The sequence below is a fragment of the Cornus florida genome, unplaced genomic scaffold, assembly GCF_030987335.1.
Source record: "Cornus florida cultivar Cherokee Brave unplaced genomic scaffold, ASM3098733v1 CherokeeBrave_3.0.0_Hap2_Chr04, whole genome shotgun sequence".
NCBI classification, from domain to species: domain Eukaryota; kingdom Viridiplantae; phylum Streptophyta; class Magnoliopsida; order Cornales; family Cornaceae; genus Cornus; species Cornus florida.
This window is the reverse complement of record NW_026775574.1, coordinates 29,229,927-29,249,680: the sequence shown is the minus strand read 5'-3', so window position 1 is coordinate 29,249,680 and position 19,754 is coordinate 29,229,927. Positions and strand designations below refer to the sequence as shown.

Below are 19,754 nucleotides of genomic sequence, written 5' to 3'. Positions count from 1 at the left end.
GAGTCATTTGTTAGTTTGAAGTGCAGGTCTCACCCAACGCAAACTGTCACCCCATTGAAGCAACCTACGCTCCCAGTTGTGGCTTTTGAGGCATCCAACATTGACCCATCACACCATGAACCTGAGGACCCAAGAAAACCCCTCTGTTGAGTTGATTCATCCTCCAAACCACCCCCAGTTCTCACCACTCCACCCGAAGGAGGAGTAGAAGTAGAAAGAGAGCTTTGAGAATGAACAGAGATCAAACCTAGATGAGAGGCGTGAGATCGTGCTACCCATTTTTGCTTTTCACTCCAAATCCACCGAGAACCATGGCGACCAACATCCATCATCGTCTGCTTAGATTTATCCGACGAAAGCACGTGATTAAACTCAGGCAAGACTCGCTTTGAGAAATGAGACGGAGGCTTGACATGGGCTTGTTCTTCATTACATGGCCCCAAAGGATTAGGGCCTTGCTTAGTGTTTGAGGAAGAGACGGTTGAAGACTTGGGCCCTTTTCGTCTATTAGGCCCAGATCCATTAGGCCCTGTTTGGATCCATGTATTCGGCCCGAATCCAGTAGGCCCTGTCTGTACGTGTCAATTAGGCCCAAAACCAATGAAAGTTCTGTTGGGTTTAGACTGAGTGAGCCCAAAATTAAGACTAGGCCCGATCTCACCCTTGGCTTGCCTTGACATCTTCTTGCCCATCTCACCACCAACCTCAGCCCAATTAGTTTTTTCCTCCCCTATCTTATCATCAACACTTAAAGATAAGGATAAGAGGGAATCCGGATGAGCATCCCGTCGACCTCCACGTGTATTCCTTCGCTGTTCATCATCAACGAGCTTGGCCGGCGTGTGTTGAACACTTCGTCTTCTTCCCCCTATATACTTCACTGCTTGTTGGATTTCTCTATCCTTCAACCACTGTTGAATCTCAAGTACCCCCTTTTTACCTTTACTGAGAATCTTAGTCCATTCCTCTTCCGTCATAAGGTGTGATCCGTCACTACCTTCAAGGCTCTCCGTTGAAGGAACAAGCTCCGGCGAGATTTCTTCCCAAATCGCCACCTTGTAGTAGAAGGTGTTGTCGTTAATAAACACGAACCTCTCACTGTGATCTGAATGCTTTCAGCGTCCTTAGTCTCATCCGCATCAGATCTCACGTACCCACCACAAAGCTCTCCCACTTCGACGAACAAAGCATGACACCATAGATGCAGAGGAAGGCCAAACAACCAGATCTGTTTGAGACCTTTGTCTCTAAGAATGCCACAACACCCAACTCTGAAGGACCACACGTCGATCCTCAGAGTTACAGATTCCCACTGTCGTCGGCCTTCCTTCAGCACACGTTTGGCCTCTGCCTGAGAAGGAAACCGGAAAAGGAGCAGTAAGTCGGATAAGGGTGTTACCCCCACTCGGTCACACCCTCCAACCTCGTCAAAACGTCCGACTAGGCAAGATGAGAGCACTGACTTCCTCATTTGCAAGATCAAATACAGTTTGATGAATTGCAAATTATTAATACTAATAATTTATGAACTACTTCTGTTTTTATGGTCCTTATCTATAGCTTCAAGTTAGAAAAATTAGGGTAAGAATGAAAGAGGTATAAAAAGGAAGGATTGTAATAGCGAAAGGCATTGAATGTTGTAGGAGAAAAATACTTTCTTCTTTGAACTGTGAGTAATTGTTGTACACATAGTAGGTTTTGTAATTGTGCAGCTTAATATAATCTTCAGGTTTCTCAAGGTTGTATATCTCGTAGAGTCTTTTATAAATTAAAATAGGCAATGATGCCCTTCCTCATTTGCAAGATCAAATACAGTTTGACGAATTTAAAATTATTAATACTAATAATTTATGAACTACTTTTGTTTTTATGGTCCTCGCTACAGGTCAGATTCAAATCCACCAAGTTATCTTCACCTATATCTCTTCCATAGCTTTTCGGGTGGACAATTGAATCAGTCCATGCATCTATTTTATGACTTTCATCACGTGGTTGTTCTTAAGTATTCCAATCTATTTGATGTGGATTCCCTCTTCTCACGGTCGTTTTGAAGTACGATCTTTATTCTTATGTCTGTCTAATTTTGTTAGCTTTGTCTTCCCTCGGAAAACTATATAGCACTCTTCGGCACCTACTAGGGTGGCATTATTTGTTTGGACAGCTGTGTGGGGTTAGATTCTGACGATTGATTATTTGAGGAAGAGGGGAAATTGTATTGTTAATTGGTGTTGCCTTTGTAAGCAAGATGGGAATCTGTTAATCATCTTCTAATGCATTGCCATTGTTAATTGGTGTTGCCTTTGTAAGTAAGATGGGGAATCTGTTAATCATCTTCTAATGCATTGCCATGTGGCGTACGATTGTTGGAATCTTAGTCATGGACTGTTTGGCATGTGTTGGGTAATGCCACGTTCTACTAAGGATTGGTTTATGCCTGGAGAGGATGTCGCGTGAGCAGAGGTGTGCGCGATTACTGGAGAAATGTCCCACATTGCGTATGGTGGAGCATTTGGAAGGAGAGAAATAGTAGAATGTTTGAAGGAAAAGAGTCGTCTACGGCGACACTAAAACTTGTTATTATTCGCTCTTTCTTTAGTTATGTGAAGAGGAGTTTTTGCTCTTCTTCTGATGCTTTAATTATTTTTTTGGATTCTTTGGAGCCTTAGTCCCCGAATTATTGTTTTAGGGACGCGTTCCCCATTTGAACGCTTTTTTAATTTATTATTACCTATAAAAAAAAAGAAAGTATTCCAATCTATTTTATGACTTTCAATTAGTGGGCATGACTAATCCATTCCCCAACTTAATAACTAAATTTCAATAGTAGTAGACCTAATTGTTAATTCGACAAAATATTTTTGATTGGACTTTTATGCTCTGTTTGGTTTGAGGGATGGGAGAATGGATGGAAGGGAGAGGGAAGGAATGGATGAAGCATCCCTAGGGAAGGGAAAATGTCTCTCACACTTTTTGTTTGGTTGGATGGAATGGATAATAGAAAGGATGGATGGGGTGACACTTTTTTTGTTTGGTTGGATGGAATGGATAATAGAGAGGATGAAAGGGAATAAAATGTTTTTATATTCTTTTTACCAATATATCCTCATTTTCTAAAATTATTAGAATTAGATATACATTTCAAATTTTTGGTAAGGTTAAAAATGGAATTTTATATTTGTTTTAATTATCCCTTCTTTTTCTCTCCTCTTCCCCCAATATTGGGATAGAAAAATACAGCAAGGAGGAATGCTTCATCCCTCCTTGCTTTCATCCCTCATTTCCCTTCCCTGCAACCAAAACAAAAAAGTTGGTTTTATCCCCCTTCTCATCCATCCCTTCTAAATCCTTCCGTCCAACCAAACATAGGATTAGTTTCTTTTTGTTGAAACTTAGATCAATCAGGACTTCGTATTTGTAATACAATGTTTATGTCTATTTGTACTATACTTATGAGGTTTCCATGTGCATTTATACTAGTATATGTATATAGAAAAAGTAGCAAGTGCAACATATATATATATATATATATATATATATATATATATGAAAATTGCTACCCACTAATTATACTTTAGCTTCTGTAATTAGTGTGAAATTAATGGTACAAAATCTAGGGTAAATAACTAAATCAATGAGGGTCAGAAGAAGAAAAAAAGAGAGATTAGAGGCCTTTGGAAACTCAACAGATGTCGTTTTGACAATGCTGTTTTTCAAATTGTGCAAATGCTGTTTTTCAATCCCCAACACTAGAGGCCTTTAAAAACTTTCGCAACCTTACACTTTTTACTTTTTCTTTCTCATTTTTGGACTTATTATTTCCTTTGAATTGGAATGCATTTGCAGAAAAAAGAAGATAAATCAACTGAAATTATTCATGGCGTTGCAATTGGTGTTGCTATTGCCATTTGGGTGATAGCACTGCTTACTGATCGCCCGAATTGATTATGTACGTATCTGCTTATTGGTGGCTTTTCCTGATATCTTGAACACCATTAGACTTGGCTCAGTTCACTTTCTGTTTCAAAAATTTTCAGGTCCAAGACGGCGGCAATGTTTTTTTTTGAGTGTTTTCCGGCACATAAAATGACGAGAGATTATGAACCTGTCTGATAGAACTTCATTATTATAATTCTACCATTTCAATTGTATGTCCATATTTGATACCTGTGATACCTGGGACATTTTTGGGTATCCCGAGACTTTTTAAATATTTATGCAATGCAGGTATTTTCAGACTTTATATGTGTTGCTATCTATGTTGATTGTTCTTCTATCTTAAGCTTACGATATCTTTCTCCCATACATCACTTTTATAACTATGTTGTTACTAATTTGATGAGATTTTGATGTTTTAACATGTCTGGTTTATGTCTACAGGCTCATAATAGCTATTACATGTTTTAACACGTCTGAATTTTTAATATTTATTCCATGTTAATAATAATATATAAATAAATTCCCTACAGGCCCATAATAGCTATTAAGAGCAATGAAGATTGTAAATCCCAATCCTAGTTTATGTCTCAGCAACACTTTGGTAGCATGGAATTGGAGTACTGGAATTGGAAAAAAAATTGGTTCAATTTTTTGAATTGTTTTTTTTTTAATTTTATCAATTTCAATTCCAAAGCTCCAATAATGAAATAATAATAATAATAAAAATTCCAAAGTTCCAATGCCGCCGAACATAGCCTATACTATCTTTGCACAACATTCAAATAATTTTAAAACTGCTCAATCCGGTTCGTTTGCAATCATACTTTAACTTGTGGCGGGGCTAGGAATTTGTTTCAAGGAGGCATATTAGCACATAATAATTTTAAGGGATAAATTTTATATAATTAAGAAGGAAAAGAAAGGAAGAATATATAGATTTTTTTTTGAAAAAAAATTTAAAAAATCAAGGGGGGACATTTTGTAAGATTTAATAAACTATCTATATAAAATGTAAGATGGTATTTGTTCCAACATTTTGTATTTGTTTGAAAAATAAAATAAATCAAAGGGGGACATGATGCTCTCCATTCGATGGTATTTGTTCGGACTAATAAACAGAAGGGAAGGGTAAGAAATTAAAAAGGTGCATACAGTTACAAAAATAGTGAAAATAAAACCATTGTGAATATTTCTCGAGAAAGACTTTCTTACACCAGTGATACCATATTATCGGGATTATCAATTATTTATAACTTGTCACATAAGAAATATATATATATATATATATATAGAGAGAGAGAGAGAGAGAGAGAGTATGTTCTATCACTGCATATTAACATTTAATTAAGTTCTACAAGTGTCGTGTTACTCGAATAACTGAGTTACTTTTCATGTTTGAAAGTTCGGATCTTACACCTTCTCCTTCTCATGTCCCATTGACCAATCTTAAAAAAAAAAAAAAAAAAAAAATAATAATAATAATAATAATAATAAAAAATAAATAAATAATAATTAAGTTGTGATATCATGCCATTAAAAGAATCTCTAGCATTAAAATGAGCATTAATCTCACTCAACAAAAACTTGCACGAGACGCGGCAATTAACAAAAGCTCATCCCGCGAGAGATGATTGGGGCCCACTTGCCACGTATTACTATTTCACGAAGAAAAACAAAACTGCTTGCCATAATGAGTTATGCCCCATTCCGATGCTGACACGTGGCATAATGCCACATGCAAGTAGATGTTTGAGGAAAAAAATCCTCTCCATTCGCCTCTCACTGGAACCGATCCAGTCGTGGGCCCCGCGGCTGAGGTGGCAAGGCTGGTAACTTTTTTTTTTCACTATAGTTTGGCTGATATCGTTTCTGTACTGTACGCCCTTTCTGTATGTAGCCTTTCCCTTTCTGTACCCTTTCTGCTCAAACTGTATTTCATTTTCAAGTTAAAATTCCCCCCAAAACCAAAATTAAGTTTGCCTCCAAAATTGATACTGATATATATACACAGATATATGGCTTTGCTCTGTAAATCGAGAACTCTCTTCTCAAACACCCAAACTGAACTCCAAAGGAAAGGGAAACTGAGAAAAAAGGCAACCAATACATTAAACACATAAAGGGAAAGATGTCTGAAGACAAGGTCCCTCTTTAGACACACAAAGATTTCTGAAGAGAAGGTCCCTGATCAGAAGCTCGGTTGGGAAAAATCACCATACATTCCGGCGAGAAGCTGCTGTTTCGATCAGGGCTTCCGATGAGAAGCTGAAGCTCCGATCATCTATTCCGGTAGGAAGCTGAAGCTCCGGTCAACCAGTCCGGCGAGAAGCTGAAGCTCTGATCATTATAAGTATTAGGTTGTTATTTTGAATTTCTTGTAACTTTATTCATAATGATATATCAAATCCGGTGGTGATTATTGGTAATCCAAAAATCTGAAGGCTGGGTTATTAGTCCTAATGAACACGAATTCATCTTATTTTCAGGCAACCCGAGAATTGGGAAGCTTGTTTTTGTGCGTATTTTATGTTCCTATTTATCTGTTTTAGCCTTGTTCTCTATTTCTGAATGAACCCTATTAGTCATCACTTAACAAAGAATATATATGCATATACCAGATTTTGAAGCTTGTTCTTGTGCCTATGATATGTTCATATTTATCTGTTTTAGCCTTTGTGAAATAACTTTATTTGTGAATTAACTCTATTAGTCATCAGTTACAATAAAATTTTTATGATTGTATATGCACATACCAGATTTTGAAGCTTGTTCCTCTGCCTATGATATGTTCATTTTTATCTGTTTTAGCATTTGTGAAATAACTTTATTTGTGAATTAACTCTATTAGTCATTAGTTATAATAAAAGTTTACAATTGTATATGCATATACCATTTTCAAGCTTGTTCTTGTGCCAATGTTATGTCAATATTTATCTGTTTTAGCCTTGTTCAATCCTAAAGATGTGATGTTTTATTTATAAAACTGCTGACGTATGTTATAAAAAAGTTGTGCTGTGAAGGTAAAATTATGTTTGCCAGAAATTGTTTGCATATCTAATTTAAACTTGAATTATTTTAGATGTATTTGTTATGGCAACATATGCCACATGTTAGAAAAAAGTTGCTTTAATGGCAATACATTATAGTAGTGTCTAAGTAAATTTGTAATGGATATGTTAGGTCAAATATGTGATGTTGTATTTTTGAAGTTGTTGACATATGTTATATAAAAGTTGTGGTGAGAAAGTGAAATTATGTTTGACACCAATTGTTTTGATATGTAATGTACAGTGAACGTTTGTTATATGAATTTGATCTGTTAACATATGCCATATGTTAGAAAATGGTTGCATTAATGGTAAAGTATTATAGTAATGTAGATGTAAATTTTATGTGAATATGTTAGGTGAAAGGTGTGATGTTGTATTTATGAAACTGTTAGCATATGTTATAAAAAAGTTGTGATGTGAAGGTCAAATTATGTTTACTAGAAATTGTTTGAATATCTAATTTAAGCTTGAATTATGTTAAATGTATTTGTTATGGCAACATATGTCACATGTTTGAAAAAAGTTGCATTAATGGTAATTCATTGTAGTAGTGTAGAAGTAAATTTTTAATGGTCATGTTAGGTGAAATATGTGATGTTGTATTTATGAACTTGTTGACATATGTTATATAAAAGTTGTGGTGAGAAAGTGAAATTATGTTTGACACCAATTGTTTTGATATCTAATGTAAAGTTGAAATTTGTTATAAGAATTTGATCTGTTAACATATGGCACATGTTAGAAAATGGGTGCATGAATGGTAAAGTATTATAGTAGTGTAGAAGTAAATTTTATGTAAATATGTTAGGTGAAAGATGTGATGTTGTATTTAAGAAACTATTGGCATATGTTATAGAAAGTTGTGATGTGAAGGTCAAACTTTGTTTGTCATCAATTGTTTGTATATGTAATTTAAGCTTGAATTATGTTAGATGTATTTTTTATGGCAACATATGTCACATATTTGAAAAAAGTTTCATTAATGGTAATTCATTATAGTAGTGTAGAAGTAAATTTTTAATGGTCATGTTAAGTGAAATATGTGATGTTGTATTTATGAACTTGTTGACATATGTTATATAAAAGTTGTTGTGAGAAAGTGAAATTATGTTTGACACCAATTGTTTTGATATCTAATGTTCAGTGGAAGTTTTTAAGAATTTGATCTGTTAACATATGACACATGTTAGAAAATGGGTGCATGAATGGTAAAGCATTATAGTAGTGTAGAAGTAAATTTTATGTGAATATGTTAGGTGAAAGATGTGATGTTGTATTTAAGAAACTATTGGCACATGTTATAAAAAAAGTTGTGCTGTTAAGGTCAAATTATGTTTGCCACCAATTGTTTGCATATCTTGTGTACACTTGGATTATGTTACATTTATTTGTTATGGCAACATATGCCACATGTTATGAAATTCTTGGCTGGATGTTAATGCTTTATAGTAGTGTACAACTAAATTTTTTGTGGATATGTTATGTTAAATATGTGATGTTGTACTTATGAAACTGGTGAGATATGTTATAGAAAGGTTGTGCTGTGAATGTAAAATTATATTTGCCACCAATTGTTTGCATATCTAGTGTACACTTGAATTGTGTTAGATTTATTTGTTATGGCAACATATGGCAGATGCTACAAAGTTCTTGTTTCAATGTTAATGCATTGTTGTAGTGTCGAATTAAATTTTCAGTGGATATGTTAGGTGAAATATGTGATGTTATATTTATGTATTTTACAGCAGTGTACAATTATGGCATGTTACATGTATTTGTTATGGCAAATGTTAGAAAATGGATGCATGAATGGTAATGCATTATAGAAGTGTAGAAATAAATTTGATGTGTATATGTTAGGTAAAATTTGTGATGCTGTATTTACGAAACGGCTGACATATGTTATACAAAAGTTATGTTGTCAAAGTAATTTTATGTTTGTCACCAATTGTTTGCATATCTAGTGTACAGTGGAAATATGTTAGATATATTTGTGATGGAAACATATGGTACATGTTAGAAAGTTGTTGCATGAATGGTAATGCATGATAGTAGTGTAGAAGTAAATTTGATGTTGATATGTTAGTTGAAAGATGTGATGTTGTATTTATGAAAGTATTGACATATGTCATATAAATGTTGTGCTGTTAAGATATACTTACTTTTTTGTCATGTTGTTATAGGTCTGCTATTATAGTTATGGTCATTGAAGAGACAATTATTAATATTGAAGAGACAGATAGCGATTTAGTTTGCGAAATTCCTAAAGTAGAATGGATACCCTGCGTTGACATGCAGTTTGATTCCGAATAAGCGGCTTATGATTTTTACAATGAATATGGTGGCAGAGTGGGTTTTAGTAATGAATATTGTTACATGAATGGTAATGCATGATAGTAGTGTAGAAGTAAACTTGATGTTGATATGTTAGTTGAAAGATGTGATGTTGTATTTATGAAAGTATTGACATATGTCATATAAATGTTGTGCTGTTAAGATATACTTACTTTTTTGTCATGTTGTTGTAGGTCTGCTATTATAGTTATGGCTATTGAAGAGACAATTATTAATATTGAAGAGACAGATAGTGATTTAGTTTGCGAAGTTCCTGAAGTAGAATGGATACCCTGCGTTGACATGCAGTTTGATTCTGAAGAAGCGGCTTATGATTTTTACAATGAATATGGTGGCAGAGTGGGTTTTAGTATTCGGAGAGAGTACAAAAACAAAAGTCGGAAGGATGGAAAAGTAACATCTAGAAATTTTGTGTGTAGCAAGGAGGGAAAAAGAGGTGAGGACAAGAGGGACAGGAAAACAAAGAATCGAAGGGCTGAAACACGCACCAATTGTCGTGCACGCATGCTTATTGTATGAGATTGAGGGTGAGGAAGAATTCTTGGTGGAATGGGCGTGCATGGAAAAGGAATTTGCTGTAGAGAATAACAAGTGGTTGGCCAACTTATTTGGGTTGAAACATGTATGGGCCAGGGCATACGTCAAACACGTGTGGTCGGCTGGTATGTGTACTACACAGCTTAGTGAGAGCTTCAATGCTCGCTTAAAACAGTACTTAGAGAGACAATATGCACTGCCAGAGTTTTTCAAGCATTTTGAAATGCTTTTGTTCGACAAGCGATACAATGAGTATGCAGCTGAGTATGACTTTCTGCATAAGATGCTCAGGCTGAAAGCAAGGTCTCCTATTTTAGATCAAGTTGGACGTCTGTACACTACTAACATCTTTGACCTTTTTAAGGAATAGTTAATAGTAGCTGGCATGAGTGAAAATGCCCGTAAGTGCAACGACCTTGGTAACGGGGTTTTTTTCATATGAAGTTGCGGTGTATAATGATAACTTCCATCGGCTCGTCACAAGGACACATGACGACTTATTATCATGTTCATGTGGTAAATTTGTAATGGAGGGTATCATGTGCAGCCACACTCTGAAAATCCTTAAAGATGTGATGTATGCCAATGAAATACCTAGCAGCTATATTTTAAAAAGGTGGACCAGAAATGGCAAGGACGGCAGGGTGGAAGACATACTTGGCAGCGATGTTATTACAGATCCTAGATTGGAAATTAGGCGATGACACATGATCCTTTGTCGTTATCTAACTGAAATTTCTGCCATTGCATCAGTGAGCGAGGAAGGATTCAACAATGTTTTGGCGCAGGTGAAAAGTTTGAAGAAGATTACTCAAGGAGCAGAACCTAATCCCAGGCCTGCATGTAACCAAACCGCACGAGCCAATGCCATGGGAAACAGCTTTACAAATATTGAGCTAAATAGTCATGCGCAAACCATAGAATGATTGACTCCTAAAGGGATTGCCACGAAAGATACATTGAAAGGAAGAAGGCGTAGGCTGATACCTGCTTTGGAGAGAGCCACTGCGAAGAAGAGAAAGGCTGGTGTACTAGGTCGCGGTCGTACTGCAACAACCCCTACTTATGTTTTAAACAATGTGAGTCTTATTTTGTGTTTTATATATCCGCTACCCGATCTATAGTGTAACGTACTCATGAATTGATGATTTTTTTTTGAAGGGTGTTGAAATACCAGTAGAGTTTTTCTGCTCCGATGAATGTTATATGCCAACATGTTCAACACAGGGCGACGATTGGGATAACAGTTCGGCTACTTATTTTGGTCAGCCCATGACTCCATTAAATAACCAGGTATCTGATGTCATCTAAATTAATTAAAGTGAAGAAATTTATTAAGAAATTTAACGAGCTCTTTTTGGATGCATGTGATATCAAAAGGGAGTTGATGTAGATGTTGTACGTGACATAAATTTCTCGCCAATGATCCAAATGCCAAACATTGATTCTACATTTGAGCAACAAGGGTTCCAGGAATTACCATGATATGGTAGAAGGGTATAAAAAGTGTACTTGATCGCGATTTCGTCGTTATTGCCATGGTTGCACTTCCTTTATTTTGGTGAGTGGTTAAGATATTGTAGGGGTATCACTGTACATGATATCTTCTACTCCAGTAAATTTGTTATGTTAAAGATATTGTACTTAAATCAGAACTGTACTTCACTTTTTATATTGAACACTTTACATTTGACCATTTATTCCTTGCCTTTATTGCAATTGAATGGTTTGTTTAGAACATTAAAGACCCTACTTAATATTTTCAACCTACACGATGCCTCAGATCTATATTTAGGGCATCTGTATCTCCATAGCAGTCGTCCCATCCCATTTTTAAATTGACAGCCTTTCAAAGTATAAGCAATGGCTGGCTGTCAGTTTTACCTTGTAGTGAAGGGCCGGAATGTTGGTATATACACGAAGTTGGCGGAAGCAAAGGCACAGACACGAGCGTATGTTGATGCAAGGTATTATCTATACAAAACTCATGCAGAAGCTGTTCAAGCCCTGGGTAGATGGAATGCCCACTTCCATGGTGAACTGTTAAACATGGATATTGGTGCGGTAGAAGACGATATTGAGGATGTGGAAGGCGGTCCACCTTTACATCCGCCTGATCCAGAAAGTAAGCGACAACATCGTATTAGGTATAATGAGTTAACAAATGCCAGGGGTGTAATTGTGGCAGAGTGCAGAAGACAAGGTCTATCAATTCTAAGACCCCGTTCATTTGAAATGAAACTCTCAGGTACATCAAATATGGATTCCGCGATTGGTCAAATCAAACGCGGGATCCGGTAACTATATGTGAGATGGCGTAAGTTCCAGAAAGTGAAACATGCTAAAGAAACATACGAAGATCCGGCAGAACAGTTGGCCACCATCTTCAATGACCCAGACCTAAAATCAGATTCAGACATGTCCGATTTTTCAGACGCAGTAGATGATGACTTTGTAATTTCACTTCCAAGATATGGTAGAAAGAAATAATGTGAGTGGATGCAACAAATATTATTTGTGGAGTTGTACGTTTATTGTAATAGTTATTTTCCAATTAAATTAGGGGGAATAACATCAGAATGATATCATATATTTTGTCGTAATTAATTTATATGTACTGTAGGAATGATTTTGTAACATAAGTTAAAACAAAAATTACCGCTCAGAGAAAATTATATCTTATAATGTACACATGTACAGTTCGACAACATAAATGAAGTTTAAAAAAACAAATTAATGATTTCAAACGTGTTATCGTAATTAATTGATATGTAGTGTAGGAATAATTTCGTAACAGAAGTCAAAAAAAATTTACCGTTGAGATTAAATGATCCAGACGTGGGAACTTAGTGGATGCAACAAATATTATTTGTGGAGTTGTACGTTTATTGTAATAGTTATATTCCAATTAAATTAGTGGGAATAACATCAGAATGATTTCATATATTTTGTCGTAATTAATTTATATGTACTGTAGGAATGATTTCGTAACATAAGTCAAAACATAAATTACCGTTCAGAGAAAATTATATTTTATAATATACATATGTACAGTTCGACAATGTAAATGAAGTTTAAAAAAACGTATTAATGATCCAGACATAGGAACTTCCACCTTACCTTTCTAACCGTTGTTATATTGAAACATTTTGACTTTTTAAGTGCCCTAGGCAAAGTATAAACGGGTAATTCATGTGTCTATTTATATCGCCATATCCTGTCGCTGCATCTAATCAAAAGCCATGGAATCTATTCTACAGACCGCGATTGAAGATGTGGTTAGACGAGTTGACGTTATAGCTTTTACAAACACTGCAGAGAAGCATGCATGGTGAGTTATGTTTATACTTTACAATTTACATGCATTATTGGGTTATGGGTCTACATTAGTAACGTGAGGAATATGGGTGTTTTTCGTATTTAAAATGCAGGGAAACGATAGAATTAGGCAGTGGACCATGGACAACGGGTCTACAGCGATATGATGCAACAATTGAATTACTTGCACGTAATGGACCAGATGAAAGTATCCCAGCAAGACGTATGTACCGGGAACAATGTTTTCAATCTAGGGATCATGTTGCAAAGTTCATTAGGGGAGTAGTATGTTTATTAAGATCATGTGTACTCTTTTACGCATTACATTTTATTTATTTGTAAGGTCTAACATGCAAAAAAATTTGCACAGGTTGATTGGATTGTTTACAATGAAAAATTAGGGTTGGCTTTCCTCTGTAGAAATGGTTACCCGTCCCTCTATCCTATGTGTATTGCATTATTGTTTTCCACTGAAGCGGACAAAAAGGCGGGGATTAATTTGTTAACGTTACTGAAGACAAATTCAATACTGAGCCCTTCTATCAAGTCTGCCCGTAGAAAGATGTTAACAATTATTCAGAGGACTTCTTCCTGCAATCGGTCATTCTTTACGCATGTTCCAAAATTTTGTCCCGAAGGCAACCATATTGATTGGCATTGTTGAATCCTAAACGAGGATGTCATCAATTGTAATCGTTGTTGGTGTGATTTAAATATCATGCTTTTGCAAGGTTGTCTTTCGCCACATCACATATAAGGATTGTTTGGGTAGTTCTGCATTTTTATTGGGTTTGTGTGTGGACTTTATTCATTAATATTTGTAATTCTTATTTAACTTGTGTATGGATATTTAATTTGTGTATTTGGATATTTGTAATTCTTATTTTATTAAATTTTTTATTTTTTATTTTTTTTTAATTTTTACTTATGTGAATTGTTCACATCCTTTCTTTCTTTTTTTCAGCGGTCCCAGTACCCCTTTTAACTTCATACATACATACGTACATATATATATATGTGTGTGTGTGTGTGTGTGTGTGTGTGTGTATTCTTAAGGTATGAATTCACACTAACCTTATATAAATATATTCTTTATATCTATATATATATATACATATATAAATTTTAGTCCAAAATATACCATATTTATTACTTAATTAATTAAGTTTGGTAAATTAATGATGAAATGATAAGTTGGATTAAATCCTTGGAGATGGTAGGAGAGAATTTCCTTGGAGAGGATCCATTCCCACATCACATAACATATGTCACAACTTTATATATGTTTTAAACATGTGTCACAACTTTATATATACACAGTTAAGATAAAAAAAAGTATAGTTAAGATAGGAAAACTCACCAACTTCTCGGGTTGCAATTTTATGCCTTGGAATATTTCTCGGGTTGCAAGAAGCTGCATTGGATATATTCAATAAACTGAATAGTAATTAGTAGTTGGGCACTATTAACTTTTCATTTATACCTAACATCTCTAAATGCATTTATGTATGGTCAGATATGGTAGTTACATTTCAACCCTATAAAACCTAACTATCCACAGTTTGTCTAACCACAAGCACAATCAAGATGGAAAGGAAACCTAACCCATCTCTTCCACCACCAGTCCCCCAACCTCAAACAACTACAGATGAGAGAGTTGGATATGAACCATCCTAACTTTCCGAATACCGTGATGGGTAAGCTGACCCGTGTCATCAAGAAGATGCAGATGATGGAGAAACAATTGCGTTGGGTGGAACGTTGCTTAGCAGACCCGGAAATCGAGCATGACTATGCCATCATGAACGAGCTCCTTCCTCCAAGTCCCATATCCTCGGAAAATGAAGGTCAGATCCCAGATGATGCGTAGAAGGGAGCCAGCAGTTGAAGTCTTTTGTTATGTCATATATATATCCATGTATTTTGCAAGCCTTTGTAGTTCTTATAAGGAACTTACTTTCATGCGTTCTGCATGAAATATGAAATGTGAAATATGTACTTTTTGTGTTATATATTATTTTATGTATTACATATAGGTATCTGTTACAAGTAACTAAGATAAAAAAACATCATACTATTATACTAACTAACATCACAATATATTTCATATAATGTAGGAACAAATTAATAACATAAGATTTATATTACATTTTTACACTATTTTTTATTTCAATAAAGATAATGATTTATAATATTATTTAGCATGAACTTGGGATTATGAAATATAGTGATATTTTTTTATTTTGGAAAATGATTTAACGTACATAATAAAATGTAAACACTTTTTCTATATTTTGAACATTAGGTACATATAATGTATTTGAAAATAATAATATATTTTCGGAAAATATTTTAAAAAACGGGTTCGGGTTGCTACCACTTAAATTCTGTCCTAACCCTGATTATATAGGGGTTCATATTTTTCAACACAAACCTAACCGTAATTGTGAAATGTTGGACTATTTTGGAAAATTTTTACTTTATTTATTAAGGAAATTTTGACTTTATCTATTAAGAAAATTTAAGGAATTCGAAGAGTAAAAGATAAAATAAAGATAAATTTTAAAAAACTACAAAATTGAGGAGGGCAATGTAGAATTGTTTTCATATATATGGATAAAATATAAAAATTTACCACTTATATTATAGCCAAACATAGCAAATATTTTTATAAAACAATATAATTATAATATTATATTTATGAATAATAGTATAATTTTTAGCTTTAAAATTCTTGACCGTTGCAATACAACCGTTAAGTCTGTGAAGGCCAGGAGCCATTACAACACTGACAGAGGCATATTTATATATACACACACACACACACACACACACACACATGCACACAAATACACACTTATTTCCCAACTCCTACCCTAATCTTTTTTCTGTTGGGTGGTATCCTTCTGACATAGGTCTTCAATGGTTAAATCCAGCAACAGTAGAATACGTCGTAGGGGTGAAGTGGCACACCCAAAATATTTCTATGGAGAATTGAGTCTCTTGTATGTTTCGTAGACAAAAGAAAATTCAGGGAGGCGATTCTTCAATTGTGCAGCAAGACGTTGTTCTTTTTTTGTGTGGGTGGTTTCACCAGCGCCTGTTCAAAACCCAGTTGGTCTTGCAAGTACTTCTGCTCCTACTCTAGACACCGATCTTCTTAATTTATATTTGTCAATTGCAAAAGCTTTCTTTATCTTCTTTGTTGCCGCAATAGTTTACCTTGGATTGGTGGTTTTTTTACTTCTCCTTACCTTATTGCATAAATGAAATCTCATTTGGACTACTACTTTTGTACTGGGGTGATATGTTATGTAATTGCAATAATGAAATCTCAGATCGCATTACATTGACAGTTGTCTATCTGCATATTTTTTTTTTCTTATTTACATCATACTGTATTACTATCTAAAATTACAAATATTTTTCATCTACTGTATGAACATATTTATAACATAACATTTATATATATATAATATTATAACATAACAGTCATATAATATAAATAATTCAATGCATTAATCTGATTAATTTAATTGTCATACAAATAAATATTTTCTAATTTCACTATATGTCAACTGTTACTTAGATATAGGGATTCACAAACACGTTTTTATCTGATTTGGAAAACATCATAGTGTATTAGTAACTTAAATCATTATTATTTTTTTATCTATTGTATGAACACATTTATAACGTAACATTTATGTAAATAATAGGGGTGAGCAAATAATCCGTTAATCCGTCAATCCGGTCCGAACCAATCCGATCCGTGTGGTTTGGTTTGATTTTAAGATCTCATGGTTCAGTGATGGTTTATAAAAATAACAATTCGCTATTCGCGGTTCGGTTAACGGATTGAGCCCTGAAAAAATCAATCCGAACTGTTGCCTAAATAATATATTAATGTATTGTATATATAACTATATATATACAATATTGAAAGTATTTCTATTTTTTTTATTCATTATTCTATTTGGATAATTTATATTGCCAGTTATTAAGTATATAATTTACAAATCTATTGTTGTTATTTGGTATATGATTTACAAATTTTATTGCTATTAGTGTTAGCATGTTACCTGGTATATGATTTACAAATTTATTTTATTTTTGTAGTTTTAATTACTAGTTTTTAATACTAATTTGAGCTTTTAATTGGTCATAAAGTGTAATTATATTAGGCTATTTGAAAAGCCCAATCCGCTTAACCAATCCGATCCGATCCGTTATTTCACGGATTGGTTTGGTTCGGATTGAAGGTCTCTACGGATTGGTTCGGTTTCAAATATCTCAAATCCGTAGGGACCGGTTCGGATTGAACTTTACCACAAACTGAATCGATTCGATCCGTGATCACCCCTAGTAAATAATATTATACATTTTCGCCTACATCATAATGTTTTATAAATCAACATCACAAATACATTTCATGTCGTGTAGAAACATATTTATAACATAACAGTCATATAAATATCATATAAATAATTCACTGCATTTATCTGATTTATTCATTAATATTTGTAACTCTTATTTAATTTATTTTCTTCGAGATGATCCATTCTCACATCACATAACATATGTCACAACTTTATATATGTTTTAAACATGTGTCACAACTACATAACATAAGTAAAATATTACAACAAAACCATGAAGAACCACAAAAGACTTATAAAAGTTATTTCATCCATCCATCTCTAACCTATCAAGTCACAATTGTAGATGGATCAAAAGCAGCTAGCTAATGGATAACCTATTCGCTGTGTTTCAAAGAAAACAATGATCGTTCTATAGCCGCCATATTACAATTCAAACATCCTCGCCATATCCGAATCACTGCTGACCGCCATTGTGCCGAGTGTCGTAGGGATAGAAGTATATAAGTTCATGGCAAAAGGATGTGGAATAGCACGAATGAATGGCAGTTCACACAAATCTTCTAAAAATTTCAGGTAACCAAAATTTTCTGGGTTCACATTTCTGATTTCACCAGTATGCCGACCATACTGAACAACAATGGAAATCATGCCGCGAATGCAGTCTGAAAAGTAAGTATACAAAATTGACTAGTTCAGTGCTGAGACTGACAAGTATAAAATATATATACACAGTTAAGATAAAAAAATTATAGTCAATATAGGAAAACTCACCAACTTCTCGGGTTGCAATTTTATGCCTTGGAATAATTCTCGGGTTGCAAGAAGCTGCCTTAGATATATTCACTAAACGGAATAGTAATTAGTAGTTGGGGCCTATTTACTTTTCATTTATACCCAACAACTTCATTAAGTAAACTTGTTTTATAGAATATCTTAGTTATTAATGCAATGCAGCTGCATCTCTGTTTTGCTAAACAACTAATTGAATGCAGCATTTCCACTCTATTTTGCCGAATAACAAATTGAATGCAGTTGCATCTCTCCTTTTGCCACACAAACCTCACTTTAATTAATTTAATTGTCATACAAACAAATGTTTTATAAAGTCACTATATGTCAACTGTTACATGCATATACCATCACAAACATGTTTTTATCTGATTTGGCATACATCATACTGTATAAGTAACTAACATCACAAATATTTTTCATGTACTGTACGAAAACATTTATAACATAAAATTTATATCAATAAATGAACAGATGTTTAATTTAATGTTATACACCCATCAATGGTAACATATGAACAAATATTGATTTTTTGTTTTACATTCATTCATGGAAGAGATGCCGCCAGCGAGTACAAATCACGTCTTATTTCATTCCTATCGTCATCAATCAATTGCAGTAGCGTCTCAGAACACATTGCTTTCGTGTCTTCCTGTAACATTATCAATATTGTAAGAATAAATGTAAGTATCAATTAAATTACTTTAAATATACTTGCACGTAAAACCTATGAACATATTTACTTACATGTTCAAATTTATGGGAAAACATTCCCCATTCCACGTCTCCATAAACCTCATCACATAAAGCCCACATGATTCGCTGAAATGAAAATATAAAAACAAGTCAAACCGATCAACTGTATTACAATTGGTTTACAACTAACCCGCCAAAACCGTATAACCTCATTTTTACATGAAAGTAAATATAAAAACAAGTCAAACCTATGAACACATTCAATTATACGTACCTGTCAGGTTGCTGGGGTATTTTCTTCGGTATATACGTACGATATTTTGTCAAATCTTCACCCAACACAATCCCAGCAAACTCTTTCTGTTGTTCAAAGCAAGTTTTTTTTAAATATATTGCCACGTAAAATTCTTTATATCAACTGAAACTGCATATACGTACCAACAAATTAACATACGAATTACATGTATGGGTTCTTCCCTTTGAACAAATGTAATCCACCATTTGCTTGCGACGGTTTACCACAAACAATAACCAATGCCCGTCTATGCATGATGGGAATAATAACTGCACCAAGGTCAATATAAAGTTAATCTTACAAAAACTATGGTTTAAAAAATTATATCCAATAAATAAAATACATACTCACCAATTGCGCTTGCATGGGATGTGGAAGAAAAGTTATCTCAGAATC

At 34.2% G+C, this 19,754-nt stretch overlaps 1 long non-coding RNA gene across 2 annotated transcripts in view; it reads left to right on the top strand.

Moving 5' to 3' along the window:
• The window catches only part of LOC132303081 (uncharacterized), a 44,271-nt gene extending 40,031 nt beyond the window's left edge, over nucleotides 1-4,240 (top strand). For both annotated transcript variants that reach the window (XR_009481087.1, XR_009481088.1), the window contains 2 exons: nucleotides 3,844-3,946; nucleotides 4,035-4,240. This is a non-coding gene — a long non-coding RNA (uncharacterized LOC132303081). The remainder of the gene's footprint in view (nucleotides 1-3,843; nucleotides 3,947-4,034) is intronic.
• The last annotated feature ends 15,514 nt before the right edge of the window (nucleotides 4,241-19,754 follow it).